Here is a 24943-nt window from a genome sequence, read left to right on the forward strand (position 1 = left end):
ACATTTTGAAGCAGTTTCTTGTAATATATGCATTTTTGTGCACATTGTTTGCTTGGAGAACTGCATCACAAAAATTGGAGAAGTGTGAATTTTAAAGGATAGCTGTGCTTTGGTTCACATGCCATTTCAGAAAGTCTGAAATGGGTAGGTTCATACTGAGATCCAAATCAAACCAAATATCTCCTCCATGGTAAAATGTTACATTATATGCACCCTAGCCATAAATATATTATAATATGGATGAAGAGGACTTTTTGAAGATACCATCACTTACAGAGACCTGTTTGATGGCCATGCATGATGGTCGAATGTGCTGCTTTCAGAGCTATGATAGGTCCAACTCCCTACTTTCTCTGCTTTTACCAAAGATAAGATGGCACATCTTTTTAATTTCTCCTTTTGCATTTTTCCTAGTATTGCTGCTTGTAATGTACTTCATGATGCTCTGCTGATTTAACAGTGTTTATAATGCTGTTGTCTTGATTATATTTATTTGCAGTACACTACTTTGGTTGGTTTAGAGAAGGGTGGCAAAACTTCTTCTTCTTCTTCTTCTTCTTCTTCTTCTTCTTCTTGTTCTATCCTCACTATTCCCTAAAGATGCTGTTCAGAATCAGAACCCTCTTGAACTAGACAATTTATAGAACACAGCTTGCTTACTTTGGCAAACTCTGGTACTACCTAAATAGGAACACATCTTTCAGTGGCAGATTAGCCTTGCTAAGACTATTCAGCCAGTCTTACATAATAGGCTCACCTGTCTTTGCCCAGATTTGTAGAACAGGTTGGATGAGAGCCCCTTTTTCTAAGGCACAGGCTATGCACTTTTCATTATGATCCCACAAGTAACCCTTACGATTCTTTACTTGCCCATTCAGGCATGGTAATTAATTTGCTTCACAGTATATAGAGTATTATTAGCTCTTGTGATCACTTCTATGGTGGGCAAGTAAATAACCATGATTTTCAAAGACGGCCAAGGAAGCATCTTATTGTGGTCCCAAAGGTGCTTCTCGGTGTCCCAAAAAGAACTACAGTATGCACATGCTACAACCAAATATATGCAGGTTTTCTGCCACTGCAGTGTTTTATAGCTGTCAGTGGATTTATCCTACAGTCCCAGCATTCAGTAAAAGATGTCTGGAGGAGATTGAAGACCACTCTTCCCAGGATTACCTTGCATTTGCTAGTTTAAAAATTATTGCAGCAGCATTTTTCATTTGTATGCATGGAGAGAACCTGGATTTGCTGTAAATTTGTATTTCAAAGCTGATTTCTTTGTCCAACATCATTGGCAGTTTACATTCCTTTTCCCATACCCACCCCAGACATGGGAGATGCTGAGGAAATTGAAATAAACATGGAATAAAAACATAATTTTGTTCAGGAGGGTAATAAATCAGATGGAGAAATAGTTTTGCATGGGAAATGGAAAACATATGTTGTATTCCTTGAGCTTCATCCTTTTTAGTTTGCCGCTTATATGGTGAATATGATGAAGGAAAACAAGAATATATATCACAAAGAAAATAATACAAGCACAGGTGCTCCTGTTCTAAACCTTTCAAATGTGCAGAAAAAAGAGGGGTGTGGGTGTGACATTGAAAAATAGTGTATGAAACTTTTATAGCCATCTTAGCTGTAAAATAGCCATCCTGAAATGGGGTCAAATGCACAGCCTCTTTGTGTTCCTGGAATGTATATTGAAACAATTCTTGCCTATCTCTGATTTCTCTTTGAACTAAATCTACCTATCCTGCCAAAATCTGAATCAATGTCACAGCAGCGGAGGCTAACTTTATTTACCCATGCCTCACCAGTCAATTTCCATTCCTTATACACACACACACACCAGTCTTTGAAGGGCTAAACCAGATGTGACAGAGTTCAGGATCTTTTTTCCTCAGACCTCAGTGTGTGTTTGTTTAATTTAAAGCAGTCTTAGAAGGCTGTGATTGGGGAGTTAATGACCAGTGGAAAGAGGTTGCTTAGGCTTTCCACCGTCTGCATTTGTCTGCTAAGAGTTCCCCTCCCCAAGCAACTTAAGTAATTGTCTTGCAAGGGTCACTGCTGGCAAAAAGGATCCACCCCATTGTAAGGGAAGAACTTCTGAAAGTAAGACAGAAATGAGTAAAGCATAAATGTTGGCATGTCTACAGCCATTTCAAATGTGTCTGTGTAGAATACCAAGACAGAACACAGTCAAATGCCACAACACTTTTTTAAAGAAGGATAGATCATGGGTATAGTCCCTTAGGGACCCAGGTGGAAGTGGTGGTGCCATGGACCCCTTTTTTGGAAGCCAGGTTCGAGCAGGGTCAGCTTCCTATATGAGGGGAGGCAGACTCAGTTGGCCTTCAAGCAATGGTTTTTCCACCTGTCTTGCCCAAGGAACCTTTAGAAGGGAGTTGTTGCCATGGGCATTATGTGTACAGTGGTACCTCGGGTTAAGTACTTAATTCATTCCGGAGGTCCGTTCTTAACCTGAAACTGTTCTTAACCTGATGCACCACTTTAGCTAATGGGGCCTTCTGCTGCTGCTGCGCCGCCGGAGCACGATTTTTGTTCTCATCCTGAAGCAAAGTTCTTAACCTGAAGCACTATATCTGGGCTAGCGGAGTCTGTAACCTGAAGCGTATGTAACCTGAAGCATATGTAACCCGAGGTACCACTATATGTGTATTCTAATGAGCTGAACAAAGTGAAAGCTTATGAGTCATGGGGGTGTAGAGAGAGTGTGTATGACCTTAACAGTGCTTAGTTTATTTTTTTGTTATGTTGTTAATATTGTTTTATAGATTATAAATGCTGTATTGATTTGTCAATCATATAATATGACTTTTGCTTTAATTGTGATGTTCAGCTTTCTGGGGAGTAGATTGGTAAGGTGCTGAGAAATCTTTAAAAATCACAAAACTACACTCTCAGGAAGCTTTAGGGAAAACTTTCATTCTGGAAGTTAAAGCGTATAATCTCAGACATGGGAGTGAGGCAGCATGGTGTGACTGTCATGAAGGGACCTTGCATTTCTAAATTTGCCACCACACTACTGGGACAGATCAACCAGAAAGGTGTGACAAGCCTTCTGCTGATTGGAGCAGACAGGAGACACGAAGAAGTTAACCATACAAATTTACCAGCAGATAGGTTGCCAACAATAGGTGGTTGCTACACTACTTCTCCTTTTCATCCAATACTAAGGAAGCCATTATGAGTTGGATGTGGGCTAGCAAATGGAGACAATAAAGCAGACAATACAAAGGTTCTCCTGGTCAGCAGGGAGATGGACTCAGAATAGGGATCAGTTCTTTTTGAGATGGGATAATACTCCCCCTTCCTGTCCTTCAGCACTAAAGACTCTTCCACTGGTACTAAAAAAAAAACAACAACTTCCAGAGCATGTGGCACCCACAAGAGGACCTCGCTTGATGACCTAAAGGCTTGAACATGATGATCTTGGAAAAGGACGTCTCACAGGGAAGCAGATCCCAGGCTGTTCAGGGCTTTACACTTCAACAGCAAAACCTTAAATCAATCAGAAAGCACATTTTAAAATGTTAATTAAGACAAGTACTTAAAAAACTGCAGATGGCAGGTGCTTCCTTAGAAAAGGCATTCCCTCTTCTCTCTCCCACAGGAGCAAATGCTTCTTTTGAGATGGTGACTGTGGTGACACATGCATGCATCATCTGAAAACAATGAAAGTCTGCCTTTTTCTTAATACCTATTGCTTTAAGTCATATGCAAATTTATATCAATTTGATTAATTAATCACTTTAAATTCATTTGATTAATTGACTAAGATTTCTTAATTGGGTGATGGCCCTGCTTGCAATGGTGTGAAATCTTTATATATATTAAAAAAAATAGTAGGAAGCTTTGCACGTGAGCAGTCTTCAAATTACTATTTTTCTAAGCCTGTGAAAATATTGTTCTTCAACGTGTGGGTAATGAAAATGCTGTGGGGAAATGGCTTTTGACAACTCACCATGGTAAAAACACAGCACCAGTTCATGCGCTTGAGGCCAGTTGCAATGCCCTGGTCAGGGTGATGACACAACAGGAACTTTTCCCTGACTTAGAGGAGGGCATGCCAGACACAGAGGAGGAATGTTGAACCATTTTAAAGAGAACGGCAGTTGTGACTGTTGGAGATGGCTGAGGGAAGAAAAAAGCATAAGAAAGAAGCTTACGGAAGCAAAAGCAGGAGAAAGAAGAGCACTGCTGCGACGGGCCAAAGGCCCATTGAGTCCAGCATCCTCTTTCCCACAGTGACCACTGCCATTTAGATACAAGTGGAAAGCCCACGAGCAGGGCATGTTCCCTAGCAAGTGGTGTTTAGAAACATAGGCTGCAGAAACCAGAAGGTACATGCAGCCATCCTGACTACTTGCTGAGCTGATAGACAGGCCGTGTATTTGTCTAAAAGCTGTCAAAGGTAGAGGCAGCAACCACATATTGTGGCGACAAATTCCACAAATTATCCTGAAAAGTCAATGGGCAAGATAGAGAAGAAAAGGAAGGCAATGACTAAAAATGAAAGGCTGAGCAGCAGCCAGCCCAGCACAAACAACAGCCAAGGTATCCAGAGGCGGAGAGAGTATGTAGGAGAGAGACTGGGTCTAGGAACATAAGCAGATCCCTGATGGATCAAGGTCAGCATCAGAGTGGCCAATCAGATGGCCATGGGAAGCCTACAAGCAGAACATGAGCTTTTTAAAAAAGCAGCCTTCTCCCCACTTGTGATTTGCAGCAACTGGCATTCAGAGGCATACTACCACCAACAGTGGAGGTGGAGTGTAGCCATTGTTCCTTGTAGCTATTAATAGCCTTACCCGCCATGAATTTGTCTAATCCCCTTTTAAAGCTATCGCTGCTGGTGTCCATCACAAAATCATGTGGGAGCAAATTCTATTACAAAGCTACTCACAATCTTGGCTCTAGTTATATAGCATTTGTGCATTTGTGTGTAGGGAAGATATTTGATTTTTACTGTAAACCTATCCCTGCTCTGATGTTGTTAACTCAAGAAATATTATAGATATTATTATTAGTTTGGCTTACTTTAATAATGGCCCAGAGAGGGACTTTTCATGAATGTCAAACACTTTTTTGGTATAAGTATCCCCCCTCTCAAAGTATTTTTTTTACAATAGGCTGCTCCTAGATGGGATGAACCTCCTGCCATAGCCTAAACTGCCCTATTGACCAGGACTCCTCTTCTCAGCCCAGTCCTAAGAAAAAAGTAAGCAAAGAGAGAAGCTTTGGGTTTTACTCTCCCAAAGCTCAGAAGGCAGAGTGTAGCAAAATCTTAGGAAATATCCCTATAATGCAGGGGTAGCTTTTACCAGTGTGGTGTAGTGGTTAAGAGCTGTGGACTCGTAATCTGGTGAACTGGGTTCGCTTCTCTGCTCCTCCACATGCAGCTGCTGGGTGACCTTGGGCTAGTCACACTTCTCTGAAGTCTCTCAGCCCCACTCACCTCACAGAGTGTTTGCTGTGGGGGAAGAAGGGAAAGGAGAATGTTAGCCGCTTTGATAATCCTTTGGGTAGGGATAAAGCGGGATATCAAATCCAAACTCTTCTTTACATCCATGCAGTTCTAAGAACATGGGGAAGCTTCTAGTGATAAATTGCAAAAAATTACCTTCTAAAACTTAGAAAGCCAAATGCCAAAATACAAAGATTTTTATAGAGTGGGAAGGGGAAGACAAGAATTACATGCACAGATGAAGTAAGTAAATGTAATTCCGCTAGCTACATGTTACTTGCTTGAACAGATTTTTTAGTTTGGAGCATGTGCAGAAAGTGGCCTTTATCTATTGGGTGGAGAAAAAGAAAAATCTTTAACATATTCCAAGAAAAATGTCACCTGCTGAATTTTGACTCAGCTCTAATAAATACACAGTATGCTATTCACCACAATTATCCTCCCACCATAATATCCATTCTTGTGTGGTTTATAGAGGGCTTGTCCTGACTTAAGAAGGCTATGGCTCGTGTCCAGTTTTCTCCTAGAAAGACTCATCATACTTAGGGGGTTTAAGCCCATTCATTGGCCAATAATAATGTTCAGTTGAATATTATAGGCACAGCATACTCTTGTTGCTTGGAACTCCCCTGTGACCCACCAGCTAAACTGGTTTGCAGAGTTACTCACCTCAGTGAACATTTGCTCTGAACTGCTGAGATTTCCCCATGCAGCTGAATAAATATAATTGGTAAGTGCACTTCTCTAGAGTACATTACATTCTGTTCCTCTTTTCTGACGTCTTGCTCTCTGAAGCATGGGGTGGGGCTGCACAGTGAAGGACTTTCACAAAATAAAATAAATGACAGTAATGCAAGCTACAGAGAGGCTCCAAGTGAGAGAAAGTCTGCAATGCTCTTTGAAATGAAGGGAGATTTCTGCATTTAGTTGAATGAAAGAATGTGTATGCTTTACCACTGAAAAATGTGAAATTTTGAAGTATGGTAGTCTAGGAAGCTATGTTTTTTTACCCATGTAGTTTTAAATAAAAAATGAGCATCCATTCTAGCAACTGGAGAAGCCCTATGGTTCAGTACTTCCATGATGCTGAGCGGCATTAACCTAGGACCATAAAATCACTCAGGAAGGCACTGAATAAAAATGAATGCCTAGCAAAAAAGAACCAAGATTAGAAGATTCATGGGAAGGAGGCAACTGAGTTTGCACTCAGTCCTGCTGGAGTTCATAAAAGGACTAGAGTATGTATTATGTACATCAGGGTTGGTATCCTGCAGTAGCAAAACATGAGTGTGGCAACTGACTTCTACTGTGCTATTGACTTCCCTTATGGGTTTAGCTAAGTCACTTTAAATTAATTTCCAAATTGGGCAGACAAGGTTTTCCAGGGAATCATGTTTTTGTTTTGTTTTTGTTTCCTTTGGCTCGCACTGCAACTTGTATTATCACATGTTAGAAAGGAAAGGATGGGGATTTACTGGGCTAAGGCAGCAGCAGAAATGAAGCAGTGGGGTGGGGTGGGGTGGCTGGGGAGGAGCTCAGTATGCCCTGGGGTGTAGGTGGAAAGAAGTTTTTGAGATGGAAAAACAATTATGCTGACTCTCATAACCCTCTATAGATTTGTTTAGATCTTTCTGCCATGTGTTGAAGTGTTAATGTAAGAAACTATCTCTCAGTCTGTGAAAAAGGAAGCACCTAGAGACTTGGGGTGGAGTCAGGACATGTGTTGACTGAGAAAGCCTGATACTTAAGCTGATCTAACTTTATTTGGAAAGCAGTGAAGATGGAGGTGAATACCTAGCAAAGTAGAATGCCATGGTTAAAGTCACAGGAGCCAACTCCTAGGGACCGAGCCCCCACAAAATTGATGAGCATCGTCATTCAAGTGGTGTGTGTGCACCGTGTCTTGTGATCAATTATGCGGGGCAGGGCTTACCTTGCCCCACCCCAATATTTTATTCAAGTTGGCACCTCTGGTTAAAAGTCACAAGGTAAAGCACAAGCTGCAGTATGAGCTAACATTGCTTTCTTTTCCTGTCCATCTGGGCTGATACGTAGCAATGGAAGAGAGATTAAACATCTATACACATCCATTCCTAGCGGAGAAACTATAATAACTCACCCAAAGCTATGGGTCCTACTCATAATACAAGTGATAAAAATTGATTATCCATTCCTACTTATTTCATGGGCCATGGCTGTTTTTTCACTGGGATCGTAAGTTGGTTTATACAGAGGGAGCTAAAATTATTTAAGCAGCAGAGTTGAAGCAGAGTATATGCTGCCCATAATGATGATCTCAGGCAGTTGCAAGGAGTAACTTTTGATCTATGGAAGCAGTCCTGATCAAGGCTCATTTGATTTTAAAGAGAGAGTTGCAAAGCTCTTCCTGTGTGCTGACACAGCTGCAGCAGGGTTTTTGTTGTTTGTTTTTTTGCCATCTTTCAGTGGTGATGCTGTCAGAACAGGACTTTGGGCTGGAAGTCCAGGGCCACACTTCTTTAAGCAAAAAATATGTATCAGGACCTTTCCAAAAGATGTGGAGGGATTCTTATAGGAATAGGTCTAGACTACTTACAGTCTCCAAAATCAAGATCAGAACTTTAATGATGCCTAGAAGCTAGTACAGTTTATATACATAGATCTAGTGTTGTAAAGTTCTAATATCTCAATTTTAGTACAAGGTGGACTGACATATTCTGCACCAGCTGCAGCATTAGAGTAGCTGGGGCAGGGGTAGCCACTGGGGATGTGTGATTTGGAGGCAGGGAAAGGACTAAGCAGAATAACCCACTCCCTCCACTCCCCTGCTGCTTCCAAAAGCTGCTTTCCCCATTCTAAATGGGCCATGGGGAATAATGGTGTATTACTACCATGGTATGTAGGAAGTTTTAAGAAGTTGGGTTTGAATGCCTCTATCTCCTTTCTTCCTGTGTCTTGACTCTGGCATGGAAAGAATGGTGCTTACTGTGTGAGAGAAATTAGTGACTGCCGTTATTCAAGCCAGCTTAATTATCTGCATGAATTAAGAACTAAATACTGAACTATTTAGAATATAGAAATACTCCTAAATAAATATTTTTTTGCCAGTGGTGAGGACAAGCAATGAAAGGTGCCTATCCATAATTCTATGTGCATATGATATTCAAAAATACACTGCAGAGCCCTGGACAGAGTTGCCCACTCCACACACAGGTCACCTTTGTAGCTGTGTCTTCAACTTGAACTGCTAACTTGGGGCATCAGAGGCAAGTATTACCTGAATCTTGCAGATCACATCACTGTAAACCACTACAGGGGCCAGTTGTATAATTCGTAGCCCTAGCCTTAAACATTTCAAAACAGTGCTTCTGAAATTACACTTATTTGTGTCTGTATCCTCCAACATCAGGCAGGATACAAAAGGGGGGGGGACCCCATCATATTGATAATAAAATTATAATGAACCAAAGAGCCAGATTTTCCAGGGTTTTCAGCTTGCTGAGAGTTAGAAATGAGGTAATGGGGAGGGCAGGTAGGGACCTGGAGGATGCAATAAGAGTCAGATGCAATGGGGGGGGGAGTGGTTGCGGGGGAATAGATGCTCAGCAGGTATTTATGGGCACAGATGATCTACATTTAGAATGAATTCAATTCATGAAGTCCGATATGTTGCCTATAGCGAAATTATAATTATTTTAAACCAATGAGTAGTAGGGGGAAAGAGGGTGGGGAATAGGTATGATAAATTGATGGAACCATTTTTTCCAAGTACTGAGAAGACCATAATATCAAAAGCCAATTAAGGTTTTACCCTTGGATTTCAGCCTAAGAACTTGGACCAAGCCCTTTTCAAAGCATTTCAAGTACTAAATGGTGTCCATTAATGTTTGATGGAACAATCACATTTCTGATATATATTTAAGAAGGTGAAGTGATGGGCATTACAAAGTCTAAAAGGAGCACATGATAGAAAGAGGGCTTTTTATTAAAAAAAACCCCCATAATTAAGACTTTGTAATAATGCCATCTGTGTGCCCATGAATAAGAAATCTGAATTGTGTACAAACAGAAATTCCAAAATGTAGCACAGAAACAAGAAGTGAAAAATGGCACCATTTTGCCATCTAGTGTAGAAGGTTGATACTACAAGTTAGTATTAAATGCTGTGTGCAATTAATTCCCACACAGTATCTTGAAAGCTTTAATTCCCTACTGCTACCTAGTATTCATTTTACTGATGAAGATTTTAATGGGAAGCAGAGAGTTTCCTTGGATAGCGAAAATTACAGGAAGTGCAATTTCCCCCTCCCCACCCCTTACATCCATGTGCAAATAAGGAAGCCACGATAAATATTTGATGGCTAATGGCTGTACAACCGCCATCTTATAAACCTTATCTTACTTGCAAGTGGTTCCACATTTTAGTGGTGAGGGAGGAAGAAGTCATCTGTGCAGCTTTGTGACTCATTTGAAAACCCTCTATTTAGCTCATCAGACACTTCCTAAAAGAGGCTGTTAATAGCCATATTTAGTCTTACTCACATGTCAGACCATCACTGAGGAGCCATTCCCCTGTCATGCGCTATTCACACCTGGCACTTGTATGTTCACCATGAATATCTGCAGGAAAGGAGCCTCTGTAGGTACACCTGTACTTGCAAAGGCTTTCATGAAATCTGGTTCCCTGCTTTACATGCAAAGGCTCTGCCTCTGCAAGCATTCACAACGCATGCAAAGATGCCAGGTTGGGGCTGCTGGTTATGTGCAATGCTGCTCAGTTCAGCTTGCCTGACACACTGTTCTAACACATAAGTGAAACATCTGAATAGGGCTATTGTCACCCACCAACATATTTTGGTACAGAGCCAAAACTGATTGAACACCCTCCTTGAGATGAGGCTGAAACTGCATTCCAGTTCCTCATTTAAAAGTTTGAAACAACTGTACGAGGTGCTTAAATAAGGAATTGAAATCTGTATGCTCTTGCACCCCAAAGTAAGCTTGGGCTACCTCATCTCATGCAATTTGATAATCTGGAGACTCTTCTGTTCAAGAAGACCAAGTGTTTTCCCCAGTGAAAAGTGCTGTTTTTGTGCCAGACACTTGAATGCATGATGACCAAAAGCCACACTTACAAAGGTTCATGCTGAGGGAATGAGTGTTTAATTTGCTTATTTGCAGGGGTACCCAGAATAATATGGATCTGGATGGTTCAAAAATACAATACTCTGGTTAAGGGAACCCAAATTTGATGTGTATGATACATCATTATACGAGTACTAAGTCCCCTTTTGGATCCATTTTACATTTAAAGCACATGGCTTCTCCCAAATAATTCTGGGATCTGTAGTTCCTGCATCACAGTACTACAGTTTCCAGCACCCTTAACAAATTGCATTTCCCAGGATTCCTTAGGAGAAGTCATGTGCTTTAAATGTATGTTCCATATGCTTTAAATATATGATGTGGACAGTGTTAGAAACTGAGATATGAAAGCTAGGAGCTAAATGGCACCTTAAACCTAGGCTATGGGCACAACAACGGAATGTCTAGGTGCACTTTTTTATAACAAGAATGCAAAGCTGAAAATGAATGAACTGCAGCTAAAATATTATGTTCACTTTTCACATGCTCTAGTCCTTCCCCTTCCCACCCCCCTAATATTCTTAAGAGGGTCTCTTCTCCAGTCTTCAGAGAGTAACTGGAAGTGGGGAGGAAGAAAAAGGTCCTCCTTTCCTTCCACTCTGCAGTTTTAATCTGAAATCTTAGGTGTAGTGCTGCACCCAGAGCTCAGAAACTGCTCACACTAATGAAATTCCCTGTTGTAAAATGTACCTAGAACAATGGGAGTTTTGAACACTGGATGCGGATCTGCTCCCAGTGACTGATGAAACAATTGTATTTATGAAGAAATTGTTTCATTGTTTTTTAGGGTTTGCTGAAATGGTTATATTGTTTCTGGAACTTGTGTATGTTTTATTCTGTTTTTAATTTGTATGCTGCTTTGATGGCTTTATACTATGAAGCAATCTATAAATTAGTTAAATAAATAAAACAACTTCACAATAGCCATGTGAGGGAGGCAGGCTAAGAGATGGTGGCTGACCCAAGTTAGGAAGTGAGCAAAAATAATGAGAAATGAGTTTAAAATATGAAATTACACATGCTCAAAGTAATTTCTTTTGAAGGTTACCAAAATAATTTTGTTTGTGTTTTGCTAAGAGTTGTGCAACTGCATGTGCTCAAAGTATTTTTGTGTATGCGGTTCATGAAAGTTTATCTTACTACACAGTGGAACCTCGGGTTGCAAATGTGATCGGTGTGGGAGGCACGTTCGCAACCCGCAGCATTCGCAACCCGCAGCACTGCATCTGCGCACGCGCAGGACATGATTTGGTGCTTCTGCGCATGCGCAAGGCATGATTTAGTGTTTTTTCTCATGCGCGAGCGCCGAAACCTGGAAGTAACCCGTTACAGTACTTCCAGGTTTCGGCGCGTCCGTAACCTGAAAACGCGTAACCCGAAGCATCTGTAACCTGAGGTACCACTGTATAATGAAATTGTAAGACTTTGGGCATGTTGTAGTTGGTGTGGCTGCCAATAAGTGGCCACACAAACTGCTGCATGATGACAGAACAGCATGTGGGCAGCCCATGCAGGCAGGTCAGCTGAGTGAGTGCATAGGCAACTCAGGTGAGCTGCAGAGGAACAGACAAGGCAGAACAAGGCAGCAACCATCCTGCTCTGATGCTGCACATCTCACACAATGCTGCCATTTCAGCCTTAGCAGCATTGGAGGCTGAGGAAGAGAAAAGCAGCAGCAGAGCAGGATGATTTGGCTTTGGTGAAGCAAGCAGGCAGATGGCTGAGGCCAGGAAGGGGGTAAGGAGGAGATAACTGGGAATAGTTGGCACCAAACAGGTGGGCTGGAAAGAGGAAGGTTGGGTCAGTGTGTGGTGGGCTTTGCAACCCTTTCTGTGCTTCCCCTGTTGTCTCTGCCACTGGTGGGGGTGGGGAGGGTAATGAAAGGGAGAAAGTTTTTAACCTGTAAGGGGTGTGGTGTTTGACAGGGGTCTCAAATAGGATGGGTTGGCAAGCAATACAAGCAAGTGTACAGCCCTTATTGTAATACCCTTGCTAATCTTGAGGTATTTTACACAGTCCTTTTAATCTGGCCTTGTAGGCACTGAACCACCTGGTTGGAAGGAAATACCTGTAGCAATCTAGAAAATGTAAGGACTTGAAAATATATTGTTTCCTTTTTATATATGAAAAATTCAGATTAGGAATGTGACAAAGGGATAAAATTGTGACAAAATGGTACAGGACTCATTTCTACAATATTAGTAATCTAATCTATAGAGTATTCTACCCACATTTCTCCCCAGAAACAATAAAACCATCATGGGAATGATGCAGGAGCACAATGATATCATAAAAGATAGTACACCAACTGCTAATTTGGACTGGACATTGGAATCTACTCCAAAATGGCTATCAGTGTAGACCAGTAGTTTTCAACCATTGTGCCGTGGCACCCTGTGATGCCTTGAATGATGGTCAGGGGTGCTGTGGGCAACACTGGCCTCTGTCCCTCTTTCCTTCCCTCCCTCCTCTGATGCCGTCTTGCATCTCTGATTCCCAAAGGTTTGCACATCTGTTTGTTGCAGCAGCCCTGGCTACAAGCTTCTCAGGAGAATGGTGCCTCTAGAGCTGGCCAGGGGGTGCTGGTTGCCAGGAACTGAGGTGGCCTCAGAGTAAGCAAGCAAGCAAGTGGGCGAGGGAGGCCAGCCAGCCAGTCCACCAGCCCTTGCTGTTGGGAATGGACAGACAAGTCCCAGGCATCTGTGGGGCAGTGTGAGGAGGCACCTCTCTTTGAAGGGTGGGGGGTGCAGCTCAGAGAGTAGGGGTGGCAGCAGTGGCTGCCCAGAGGACTCCGAATGAGAGGGGAGAGGAGAGGAGGCTGAGGGAACACTCCACAAGGGAACGTGTTTGAAAAAGGGTGAGAGGCTGCCTGCTTTGCAGGCAAGGGGCCACATAACTGGGCTCCTGAGCCCCACAGGGGTGCTGCAGAAAGAATGTAGTTGGTCAAGGGCACCTCCAAAAGGTTGAAAACCCTTGTGGATAATGTTTCAACCAGAAGTACCACCAAAATGTCTTTAAAGTATGAAGCTGTACTACCATTGCAGGACCTAAGCATGTCTTTTATTTTTAGATCATGGTCAATTACTTTTTAAAAGCACACATAGGTAAAGGTAAAGGTACCCCTGCCCGTACGGGCCAGTCTTGACAGACTCTGGGGTTGTGCGCCCATCTCACTTAAGAGGCCAGGGGCCAGCGCTGTCCGGAGACACTTCCGGGTCACGTGGCCAGCGTGACATCGCTGCTCTGGCCAGAGCCAGAGCCAGAGCCGCACACGGAAACGCCGTTTAACTTCCCGCTGGTAAGCGGTCCCTATTTATCTACTTGCACCCGGAGGTGCTTTCGAACTGCTAGGTTGGCAGGCGCTGGGACCGAGCAGCGGGAGCGCACCCCGCCGCAGGGATTCGAACCGCCGACCTTTCGATCGGCAAGCCCTAGGCGCTGAGGCTTTAACCCACAGCGCCACCTGCGTCCCAAAAGCACACATACAGGCACCTTATTTCACAGCCATTGTGTTCTAGGGCTGAATATGTATGTTTGGAGGACAGAGAAAGACAGAGGAGAAGGGAGGACATGGCATTGCCTTTTTGTTTTATATTTTATCATTACAGATTCTGAATGTGTTGGGTCATTATCCATTGAAAGCAGGTCGAGTCTCCATTCATTAGTCATCTGCCACCAGCACATAAGCCTGAGTGTTCCCTTGGCTGGTAAACAAGCATAAAGAGCACTGTAACACTTACTAATTAGTTTCCCTATACAGTATTTCATCAGCATGCTTTTCATGATTACTATTATCCTCACAGTGAGAATCACTAAATACTCTGGGTTTGCAAAAATGTGAATTGGAAGGAGAGAGGTTTCCCTGCTCTTTCTCCCTCCAAATGTCAGGCATCTTCCTTTATAGATGTATTTGTTGCAAAGATACAAATGGAAGAGCAACCTGTCCATAGCTTGCTGTTCAAAACGTGCACAGGAAATGGGCTGGGGCTAATTAATCACCTCCTTTTCCAAACCTCAAAACAGACTTTGTTCTTGTAACCCTTCACTGCCCAAGGCAGTGGAATTTGTATGTTTCCTTTTAGACAGAGGCCACAGATTATATGGCCTTGCCTAGTTTTGGACAATTAACAGTTCGGTACAAGCTGCAGAGCCTTAAAGTGTATTGATGTGTCTTTGTGTGGTAGGCAACTAAGTTTTACTCAGAGTGGATTTACTGAGAGTAATCTACTCATGTTCATTCATTTTAGTGGGTCTACTCTGAGTAAAACTTAGTTGAATATCCCCATTTTGCTGCCATTGTAAACTGATTTTTAGGATGACCTTGTGGTATATAGCCATTTCATTTTATCCTGCTCTTCTGCCAAAGAGTTTGGGATATTGTAACTGTATATCTCCCTTTTAACCTCACAATAACCTTGGGGGGTAGGTTAGGCATATGGGGGGGACTGGGGAGTGTTGGATATTTGCAGTTTAGTAGCACTGCAGAGAGCTTGCTGGGGAGACTATGCATAACAAGGAACTCAAAAAACTTTAACAAGGTTTTAATAACAAAAACAAAAACTTTTACACTAAAGATAACAACAACAAACACGACCCAACCACCAACCCAACCCCCAGGGAAATGAGAGAGCTAGGTGCTGCTCTTTATATACTACATCCAATTGCTGACACGGCACAACCTAGCAGCACCTGCTATGTTTCACAGCTGTAAGACTGGGTCTCGTTATTTGCCCTGGCCCTTAAAGACATACACAACTTGTGAAACAATAATGAACCTTCACATTTTAAAGTGACTATTCAACAGGGAGGGCAACCCAATGAGCAAGAAGGGAACTGAACTTGGGTCTCCTTATTCTAAGTCTAGCAGTCACAACTGCTACACCACACTTGCTTTCAGTGTCTGTTTTGATGGCATAGTAGTAGGATTAGTGCTCATCACATGTGTAATAGCTGGCAGAGCTGTCCCTAGAGAATGACCATCTTCAGCACCTCTCTTCCATTGGTTCAACTTTTGAATATTTAATCCCACCTTCCTATCCAGGCACCTGTGTGTTTTGCATAAGGCATGAGACAGATTTATGTTTTCAAAAATGAGGATCAGCTATTGCTTTGTAATCTCAGAATCCTAGATGTAACTGGATACCTGTAAGCACCTAGGAGAGACTAATTAAGTCTACAGGGGGTCCAGACTCCCTTCTTTAAAAAGCTATATTTCTAGCCCTTCTAAAAAGGAAGTTATAAAGCAAAATGTGTAGGCAATGTTCTAAATGATTTCTGCGAGATGAGCCAGCCTAGCTGCTCTTGCTTTTCATTGATTGTTTTAGCCAATGAATGAAATCATAGCTGGAATAGAGGACTGAGTTTTTTGGAAACCAGAAAATAGGAATCTGTGGGGTCCTAAAGAGCTGCTTCTCCCCCACCCTTTATCTTTCCTGCTTCTGTCTCATTTTCTATTCCTAGTTCTAAAAATTTACTTAGATTTCCTGTCACCAACAGCTGTCCTTCCTTTTGTCCTAAAAACTAGATTTCATCTTTCCTATGGTGGGCCCCTCTGAAACCAGGTACTCCCTGGAAGTTATGTGCTGCAAACACTACTATGCTGTATATGTGGGAAGATGCTAAAGATCCCACCCCCTGTGGCAAAGACAAAATGTAAAAACTTTGCAAAGAGGTTTGGGCATATCTCACAGTAAGCACCTGTCTGGAAACATTCAAAGTATTTTTGTAACCATCTATTTATGCAGTGGCATTTCCTCCACCTTTGTCTGAAGGGTACAGTCTCCTCATCTACCTCAGGATTCTATTACAGTCACCTGCTCTGCTTTTTGTGTAGACTAGGCCTCAGCTTCCAGCCACAGGGAGCATTCTGTTTCACCACGTAGCCTGGCATTTGAACATATACACAGGTAAAATGTTGATGAGCATAAAATGGCTACAGAAGAGAATGCGCCCACAAAGCCTGCTGTTTGACACAGCTTGTTTTCTGTCACCGAATTTGGCAGGCCACCCAGTGGGAGCCAATTTATCACGCGTTTCAGGCAATCATCCCTCATTCATCAATTTCAGTGCTGAGTTGGAGACAGAGTGATTAGGCATGCCAATCATCACCTCAGAACGCCAGGGCACATCCAGTTGCTTGAGCTGCCGACATATCACAAAAGAGGAAGAACAAGTTTGATAAACTTGGGGCGGGGGCAGGGGATGAGGTACAAGTGCAGTTGTGAAGCCTGAAAGAGAATACCAGACAGCACAGTACCTGCTAATACTTGTCACTTGCATAGGCACACACACATTCACACACCAAAACCAGCAACAACATTATCAGATTAGCAACACCTGCATCCAGCAAAAACATAGCCTAATGGGTAAGAGAGCTGTCAACTGTCATTGACACTATCCAGAATGGCACAATACATTATGCAGGTGAAAGAGGCAGTGTTTTAATGGGTGTGATTATAATGGTCTTTAAAGAAACAGAGTTATTAGGCCTGAAGTTTGATGCCTCTGTTTTGCCAGTGAATATACATTGTGATGCACAGCCATGTTACCCCTTAGCTTATACAAGGAGTGGGAAGCAGGGGAGGAACATAGAAGGAAAATGGAGTGCTTGAAGGTGCATTCTAAAGGAGCAAAGTCTTCTTGCAAAAACATGCAGTATTTTGCAGACAGGACTTTCTGACAATGCTCTGCATATAGGAATGTGAGGAAGGGGTGAAAGTGCTCCTTAGGTATGTTTTATGCTAGTGGCCTCTACTCCATCCCTGTATACTTGTCCCATAACTCTGCCTAATGGCACTGAGTTAGCACTTCTCAATCACCCAAAATCCACTCCTTCAATCCAAGCCACTCCCCCACCCATCAGAGGCAGATTTAGGGGAGCGTGATCAGTATGGTTGCACTGGGTGTGGAGCTTTGGGAGCACCGCCAGGGAAGCCACAACTGTGGTTTAGAATGGAGCATGAGAGACACAGGGGTGCTGGACTTTGGTGTCATGCAGGAGACTGCTGAAATTTGAGACCCCAAGATCCACCACTGCCCCCACAGACAACGCTGTTTCACTATCAGATTTGCTTGAGAGAGAAACTAGCTATCAAAGAAGCATTACAATAAGGGATAAAGCTAGGAGGAAGAAAGCTTATGGAACACTGTCTTCCTTTGGAAAAATGAGGAAAGCCATTCTGTGATACCATTCATGTTGCATCAATACTTTTTGGAACCATGTCATAAATTCCAGAAACTGAGCATGTACATAACCCACAACCATTAATATCCATGGGAGGGATGCTATTTACCGCAAGAGGAAGTGGGTTGAAATTACAGTAATTTTTCTTGATAATTTCAATATAGCATACACAGTGCCTTGTATTTATATCACACATGTCTATTACAGACAACTGCTTGTATCAGAAAAGGAATTTCATAATGACTGTAGTCACCTGCAGTCAAATAAAATACATGGCTTTCAGATAGCCACCACTTCCCACTGCCTCTCTGGTAGGGTTTCCATACATCCAGGGAAACCTGGACATGTCCTCTTTTGGGAGGCCAACATGCCCACCCAGGCAGATTTTTACATTTTAAAGGAAATAACTGGGGTTTGGGGGGGGTGGGAGGTGGGGGTTTTTTTTGGAGGGGGACACATGCTCAGGAGGAAATGTGGAAGCAGAAGCACCACAGCAGAGTGCGGCCATTGCAGCAAAGATCAGGTAGGAGCTGGCATTCTGCCTCCACTTGGGCTGGCAGCGCTCGGGCTGTTCTGCACATCGCTGCTGCTGCCAGCCCGAGCTGGGGAAAGAGGCGCCCAAGCCCAGCTCAGGCTGGCAGTGGCTCAGGCTGTCCTCTTTTTTGCTCTTCAATATATGGCAACCCTATCTCTGGCTTTGCTGCCTCTTCGGCCCACAGGCCATGAAGTTCATCAAGTGGCTCAGTGTGAAATACCTCTCAGGGTTGCTGTGAGGCTAAGATGGGGGCAGGGAAATTTTTGCTATTCTGAACTGATTGGAGAAAGGGGAGGGCAAAAGTGTAATAAAAAAACCAATATATTTTATTCTTGGCACTCCTGGTCCAGTGGAGATGTGCATAAAAGCCTTTCTGGTGATAAGTCAAGATGGAATCCATTCGTCTCCTAGCAACTACACAGTAGAAATTGGGGTAATCATCTCTTACTTCCTCTACCCTTTCTAGACCTTCTTCTAATCTGCTATCTCCACAGAGACCAGGTCTTGCCACTTTATCAGTGAGCAGGAAGCTTTGTGCTGAGGTGACACTAAGAGGGAGAAGGCCTTTTCTATTGTGGCACTCATGTGGAACACCCTATCCCAAGGGGTTTATTTGCCTCCCCTTCCCAGTCCTCTACTGACTGAAGGCACTGCCATCTTTCGATACAACCACTGCTTGAATGTCTGTTTCTCCTATCTCCTTGTTGTTTGCTTTATACACTGTTTCTTGGTTGTTGAATAGTTGTGTTGTTTGCTGCTTAGATTTTAAAAATAATTTTATCTATTTACTCCCTAACACTTATATCCCAGCTTTTTCCCATCATAGAATCAAAGGCAGCCAACATGTGGTTCCCAAGGTGTCACCTGTCCAGGAAAGGAACAGACTGGGGATTCATCTGTGCTTTCCATTTCCCATAGTAGTTTAAAAATCAATCCCTTTCCTCAGGGAACTCTGGGAATTGTAGTTCTGTGAGGAGACTAGGGATCTCCTAGCAATTCTCAGCACTCTTAACAGACTACATCTCCCAGAATTCCTTGAGGAAAGCCATGACAGTTTAAAACACTATGATACTGTGTTATATATATAGTGCAAAAATGGATCCTGGCTTCAGCAAGGTGGTGGCCTCATACGCCTTCAGATGAATGCTCTGGGACCTTATTGAGACAAGCTGTCTTGAGTAGTTATTTGGAATCAAACAGTAGGATAGAGATAATAAATAAATAAATGCTTTCTCCCAGAAGGCTTTCCACAGTTCTTGGCAACATAATAAAATATTTTTTTTGCCTTGCATATGCATGTTATGGGACCTCAACTGTTCATCTAAATCCAGTGTTTGTTGTCACCTTAATTAATATCCTCAGCATCAGCTCAGAATTTGAAGCATCCTGGATTAATTTGTTTTAAACCATGGAAACTGAGACGAGGGAATGTGGGGAGAAATGGGATTGTTTGATCTTTTCATTGCTTTTGACTCTTGCTGACATACCTATGCTTCTCAGGCTGTCACTCTTCTGATCAGAGACAGCTTCTGACTTGGCCTCGTGCGTTGAAGAGTCACAAGTGAAGAAATTGGTTTGATTGAGCAAGAACTTGCCAGAGGGTAAAAGAGATATTTTACATTCAAACGTATAATGCAATAGTCCATAACAGATTTTATTCTTGAATGTGTGTGTGTGTGTGTGCGCGTGTGCGTGCGTGCATGCGTGCGCGTGCATGTGTGTGTGTGCACACATAAATCATGCTAAGTTTGTTGATGAGTACAGAAATGTTTATGGTGTATGAACTTACATCTGGTTGTTTTTTTAAAAAAATAATTCCAATTTGTGTCAACTGCATTGGTTCCTCCTGTTTGACCAACTCATGTTCCTGGTTGTTGTTGTTGTTTAGTCATTTAGTCATGTCCGACTCTTCGTGACCCCATGGACCAGAGCACGCCAGGCACTCTTGTCTTTTCTGGTATAAGCCCTTAAAGCCCTCAATGATCTGTGACCTCAATACTGATTTAGAGGTCACACTCGCCTACCGTATTTTTCGCTCTATAGGACGCACTTTTTCCCTTCTAAAAAGTAAGGGAAAATGTGTGTGCATCTTATGGAGCGAATGCAGGCTGCGCAGCTAAGCCCAAAGCCAGAACAGGGAGACGGAGCGCTGCGCAGCGCTCCGTCTCGCTGTTCTAGCTTGGGGATGGCTGCACAAAGCCTCCGCAGGGCAGCAGGGTGAAGGCACCCCACTGCCCTGCGGAGGCTTCACAGGCTGTCCCTGAAGCCAGAACAGCAAGAGGCTATCCCAGAAACCAGATCCCTCTTGCTGTTCTGGCTTCTGGGGTTCAGAATTTTTTTCTTCTTGTTTCCTCCCCCCCCCCCAAACTAGGTGCGGCTTATCGTCCGGTGCATCCTATAGAGCGAATAATATGGTATATGAAGTGACTTGTTCTGATAGCTTGTCTGCTGAGGCCCTCCTCTGTATCCTTCATAGGTTAGGCAGGTGGGTTCAAAGGACAAGGTTTTCTTAGCCACCATAACTAGGCTCTGGAACTCCTTTCCTTAGGAAGTTGTTTTCTGGCCTATTGGTAGACTGCAAGTCCCCCTTTTTTTTGTTTTAGAAGATATATGGAGGCAAGGCCTAGGTCTATTGTGATGACTTTTAAACATCTGCTGCTGCTATCTCATTCATTATGCTCTTGTGGTTTGTATTTATGACCATTTTTTATTCTTAGCAGTTTTGGTGTTCTATTCCTTTAAACCAGGCATGGCCAAACTTGGTTCTCCAGCTGTTTTGGGACTACAGTTCCCATCATCCCTGACCACTGGTCCTGTTAGCTAGTGATGGGGGGAGTTGTAGTTCCAAAACAGTTGGAGGGCCAAGTTTGGCCATGCCTGCTTTGAACAGAAAAGCATTACTGACTCTGGCTGTGGAGGCAGAGCATTGCCACTGATAGCCTTATCCTCCATGATTTTATCTAATCCTCTTTTAAAACCATCCAAGTTGGTGGCCACCACTGCCTTTTGTGAGAACAAATGCCATACTGGCAAAACCCAGAAGTAACCATTCGTCTGGCTGTGTAGGACTGTAGTGTATAATGTATATCTGGGGTATATGAAGCAGAGGCAAGTGTGAAATGGTGGATGAAACAAGCTGAGGGAAGAGGTATTTGTGTGTCACAGAGAGAAACAGTGAGAGAGACAGATTATTCAAAAGCACATGGTATAATTTTCTAGAACCATACAACTTCAAAATACTGATGGGGTAGATCTAATTGCTCTTACATTGTGGTGAAATATAAATCTAGCCACATGAGGGTGTAATTACAAGAAGGTTTAACTAATGGAGAATGACTGGAGGAACTCAAAACAAAAAAAATTCCTTCCAGTAGCACCTTAAAGACCAACTAAGTTAGTTCTTGGTATGAGCTTTCGTGTGCATGCACACTTCTTCAGATACCAAGTGTGCATGCACACGAAAGCTCATACCAAGAACTAACTTAGTTGGTCTTTAAGGTGCTACTGGAAGGAATTTTTTTTGTTTTGACTATGGCAGACCAACACGGCTACCTATCTGTAACTGGAGGAACTCAGTTTCTAATGATTATATGTAACTCAAGATTTCTCTTAGATAATCCTGTAATAGACCAGCTCAACAAGACCACCTCAAAAGCAGCACCTAATATAGTGTGAAGTTCTAATAAAATCCAAGGTACATTTTGCTTCATAGCATCATTGGTGGCTGAGATGAGCAAGAAATCAGTGGAAACCAATTTTCTTTCTCCAGATTTTCCCTAGCAAGCCATTTGGCCTTGTTTGTTTGTTTGCATCATGCTTACCCATGTTGAATATGCATAACAGAAAAAGAAACTGCTTCATTTTTTTATGCCCTTAGCCCATCCAGCTTTATTAATGACCCATCTTTACGTAAGCATTTCTTCCCATGTTCATCTTTGTAAGTTTGCCCACCTGCATTCATCTTGCAGCCTGCATTTTCAGACCTTGTAGTTTTTAGAGTCACATTAATCTGCAGTGGATTGTTATTGGGCCGACTATCCCTTAGGGAGTGTAATGAAACACATTCATTAATTCTTGGGGCAAGAGGGCTAATTACTTTTTTAAAAACCTGTGCTAATTGCCAATAACACACACACTCTCCCTCCCCTTTTCACTTTCTAGCCTTATAAGGCTAGTTTGATTTACATTCCACAAATGTACCTTCTAAAAACTAGAAGGGAAACCCTGCATGCTGTTCAGCAAGAACTGGAAATGATAAGCAGTGTTGTATAGTGGTTACAGTATTGGACTAAGACCTGGGGGACCAGGGTTCAAATCCCCACTTGGCCATGAACCTTGGGGCAGTCACTGCCTCTCAGCCTAACTGACCTCATATCATTTTCGTGGGGATTAAATGAGGAGGGGGAAGAACCAAGTACGCCACCTTGAGCTCCTCAGAGAAAAGAGAGCATATAGATGTAATAAATCAAAATAAATATACCTACCTACCTAACAAATAGGTTAAAGTAGCTTCTTGGCAAAGGACTTGGCTTGCTATAATGCAGGGCCAGTACTGACTTTCAAAATAGCAGCCTTTGCTACTGCTATTGGGATACTATTAATTCAGACATGTAAATAGCCACTTACGGTAAGTAAGAACAGCCACCAGTAGCCAGTCTGAGAAGCATTACAAATGTTGTTTTTGCCCATTTTGGCCCCAAAATCCTGATATAGGTCTGCATAAACAAGCAGGCTGGTGAACCCTTTTTTTAGGCAGGGGGTACTGACAACTGTGAACCCAGACTTGAGTTGGCTAAGTCTGAAGCAAGAGGAGGAACAATCAAAGTAATAGTCCTCAGCGTGGAGAATGCTATTGGGTGACAGAGAGAAGACAGAACTGCTCATCACCTACTTTGCTTTTGTCTTCACCCAAGAGGAAAGTAGTGTTCATCCTGGTGATTGCAGACTAAACGATGCAAGGAGGGAACTGCAGCCCAGGATAGGAAAAGAGGTGGAAGGGAACACTTAGCTACTTTAAATAAATTCAAGTTTCCAAGGCCTGATAAGCTGCACCCAAAGGTACTAAGAGAGCTTGCAGATGTAATCTCAGAGCCTCCGTTTATAATTTTTGAGCATTCTTGAAGAACAGGTGATGTCCCTGTTGCTCTGAAGAATCAAAGAAGGCCTGGCTTGGCACTCTCTCTCCTTGCTGCCTTGTCATCTTACATGCATTTGCATCTCTTGTATTATTCCCACTGCTCATGCAACTCCACATTGCTCAGCATCAGCCAGGAAGCCAAGTGAGCAGCCACCCGAAGAGAGCAAGGCCTTCTCTGAGCCGTCTGCAGCTCTTGTATTGCTTCTTGTCAAAGCCTGGCTCTGGCCAATCTGGCTTTGGCAAGCTGACACCTCCTTCAAATGCCAACCCAGTCTGCTGCTTCTAGGCTGTACCATGCAGGACAATGTTCATCTTCTAAATTAATGCAGTGGGTGCCAACTTTCTATCTTCACCAATGCTGGGCAGCTTGCATACAGCCCCACTAGGAATTTTGTTTTGAGGCTCAGTAAGCAATGTTTGCAAGCTCTTTTCACCCTTGCTCTGCTTTGCTTGATCAGATTAAGTTTCCCAGCCAGCAGAGAAGTGGCAGGTTGTGTGCCAGGCTTTCTTTGCAAACTGTTTTCCTGCAGGGATGGCCTCCTTATTATGCTATAAAGCAGAATAGGTGCTATTCTTCAGTGCAGTGCAGGATCTGACCCTGTGGGGGAAAGCCCAAGAGCTGGTCCCCCCAAGTACTCAATCAGGATTACTGCTGCACAAGGGCCAAGGGAAGGGAGGGATATTCTGGGGTCCTGAGCATGATGGAAACTCTTTGCTCAAGGGGATAATGGAAGGAAGTGAATTAACGTCCATCAAGAGGAAAAGAATATTTTGTCCAAGATAATTTGGAGATGTGCTTGCATGCAAGGCATAAAGGTTTAAAACCCTTGGCTAGGCTTGGTCTTTGCTAAGGGCAGGGTTCTTCCAGATGGGTGCTAATTGCAGGGTGGATGTTCCCATGCAACGAGGTTGTTGGCATCAAAATGCCAGCCAGTTTTCCCCTCTCATTTAATCCGGATTTATCCTTCCTAGGGGAAATCTTTTTTTAAAAAACAACTACAGTTGCTAGTGACCCATTTGCGATATTTGAACAACCTATTTACAGTATTAAGCCCTCATCTGGAAGCACCCAGAAATCTCACAATTCTAGCACACTCCTCAGCCATGGGGCAAGCTCCGCTTAGTAACTGAAATGGCAGGCATTCATACCAGCAAATCAAATACCAGCTCAGCTATCTGTTTTGCTCTTTCCCCAATCTTTTAAGCAAGTTGTCTGCCTTTAAAAAAAAGTTTTTTGAAAGCACAACATGAACATTCATGTCTTTGTCTTTTAAAAATAAAGAAATATTTAAATGCACAACAATCAAAGACTTGGGGGGGGGGAGTCTTGGTGACATTACAGGGGGGAGCCAATCACCACTGTGCACTGTCAACTTCTGCTGGAAACCCACAGAACCAAACCCCATCCTCAATTTAGGAGAGGAATAGATGCATTTAGATTGTATGCAGTGAGGAGCCTTCTAGGTTGGCCCC

The 24943-nt window shown here is 42.9% G+C and overlaps 2 long non-coding RNA genes across 3 annotated transcripts in view; one reads left to right on the plus strand and one right to left on the minus strand.

Annotated features, from left to right (window-relative positions):
* LOC307215333 overlaps nt 1-24943 on the plus strand; it is a 153453-nt gene that overhangs the window by 14492 nt on the left and 114018 nt on the right. The window lies entirely within an intron of this gene.
* Nucleotides 2583-10208, minus strand: LOC307215341. Of its 2 annotated transcripts, none has more exons than XR_013838464.1 (3): nt 10013-10208; nt 3989-4158; nt 2583-3525 (listed from the first exon to the last, which is right to left on the minus strand). It is a non-coding gene; the product is annotated as an uncharacterized lncRNA (long non-coding RNA). The 2 variants fall into 2 exon arrangements; XR_013838465.1 differs by lacking the exon at nt 10013-10208 and adding an exon at nt 5349-6352.

The sequence above is a fragment of the Podarcis cretensis genome, assembly GCF_951804945.1.
Source record: "Podarcis cretensis genome assembly, chromosome: 4".
Taxonomy (NCBI): Eukaryota; Metazoa; Chordata; class Lepidosauria; order Squamata; family Lacertidae; genus Podarcis; species Podarcis cretensis.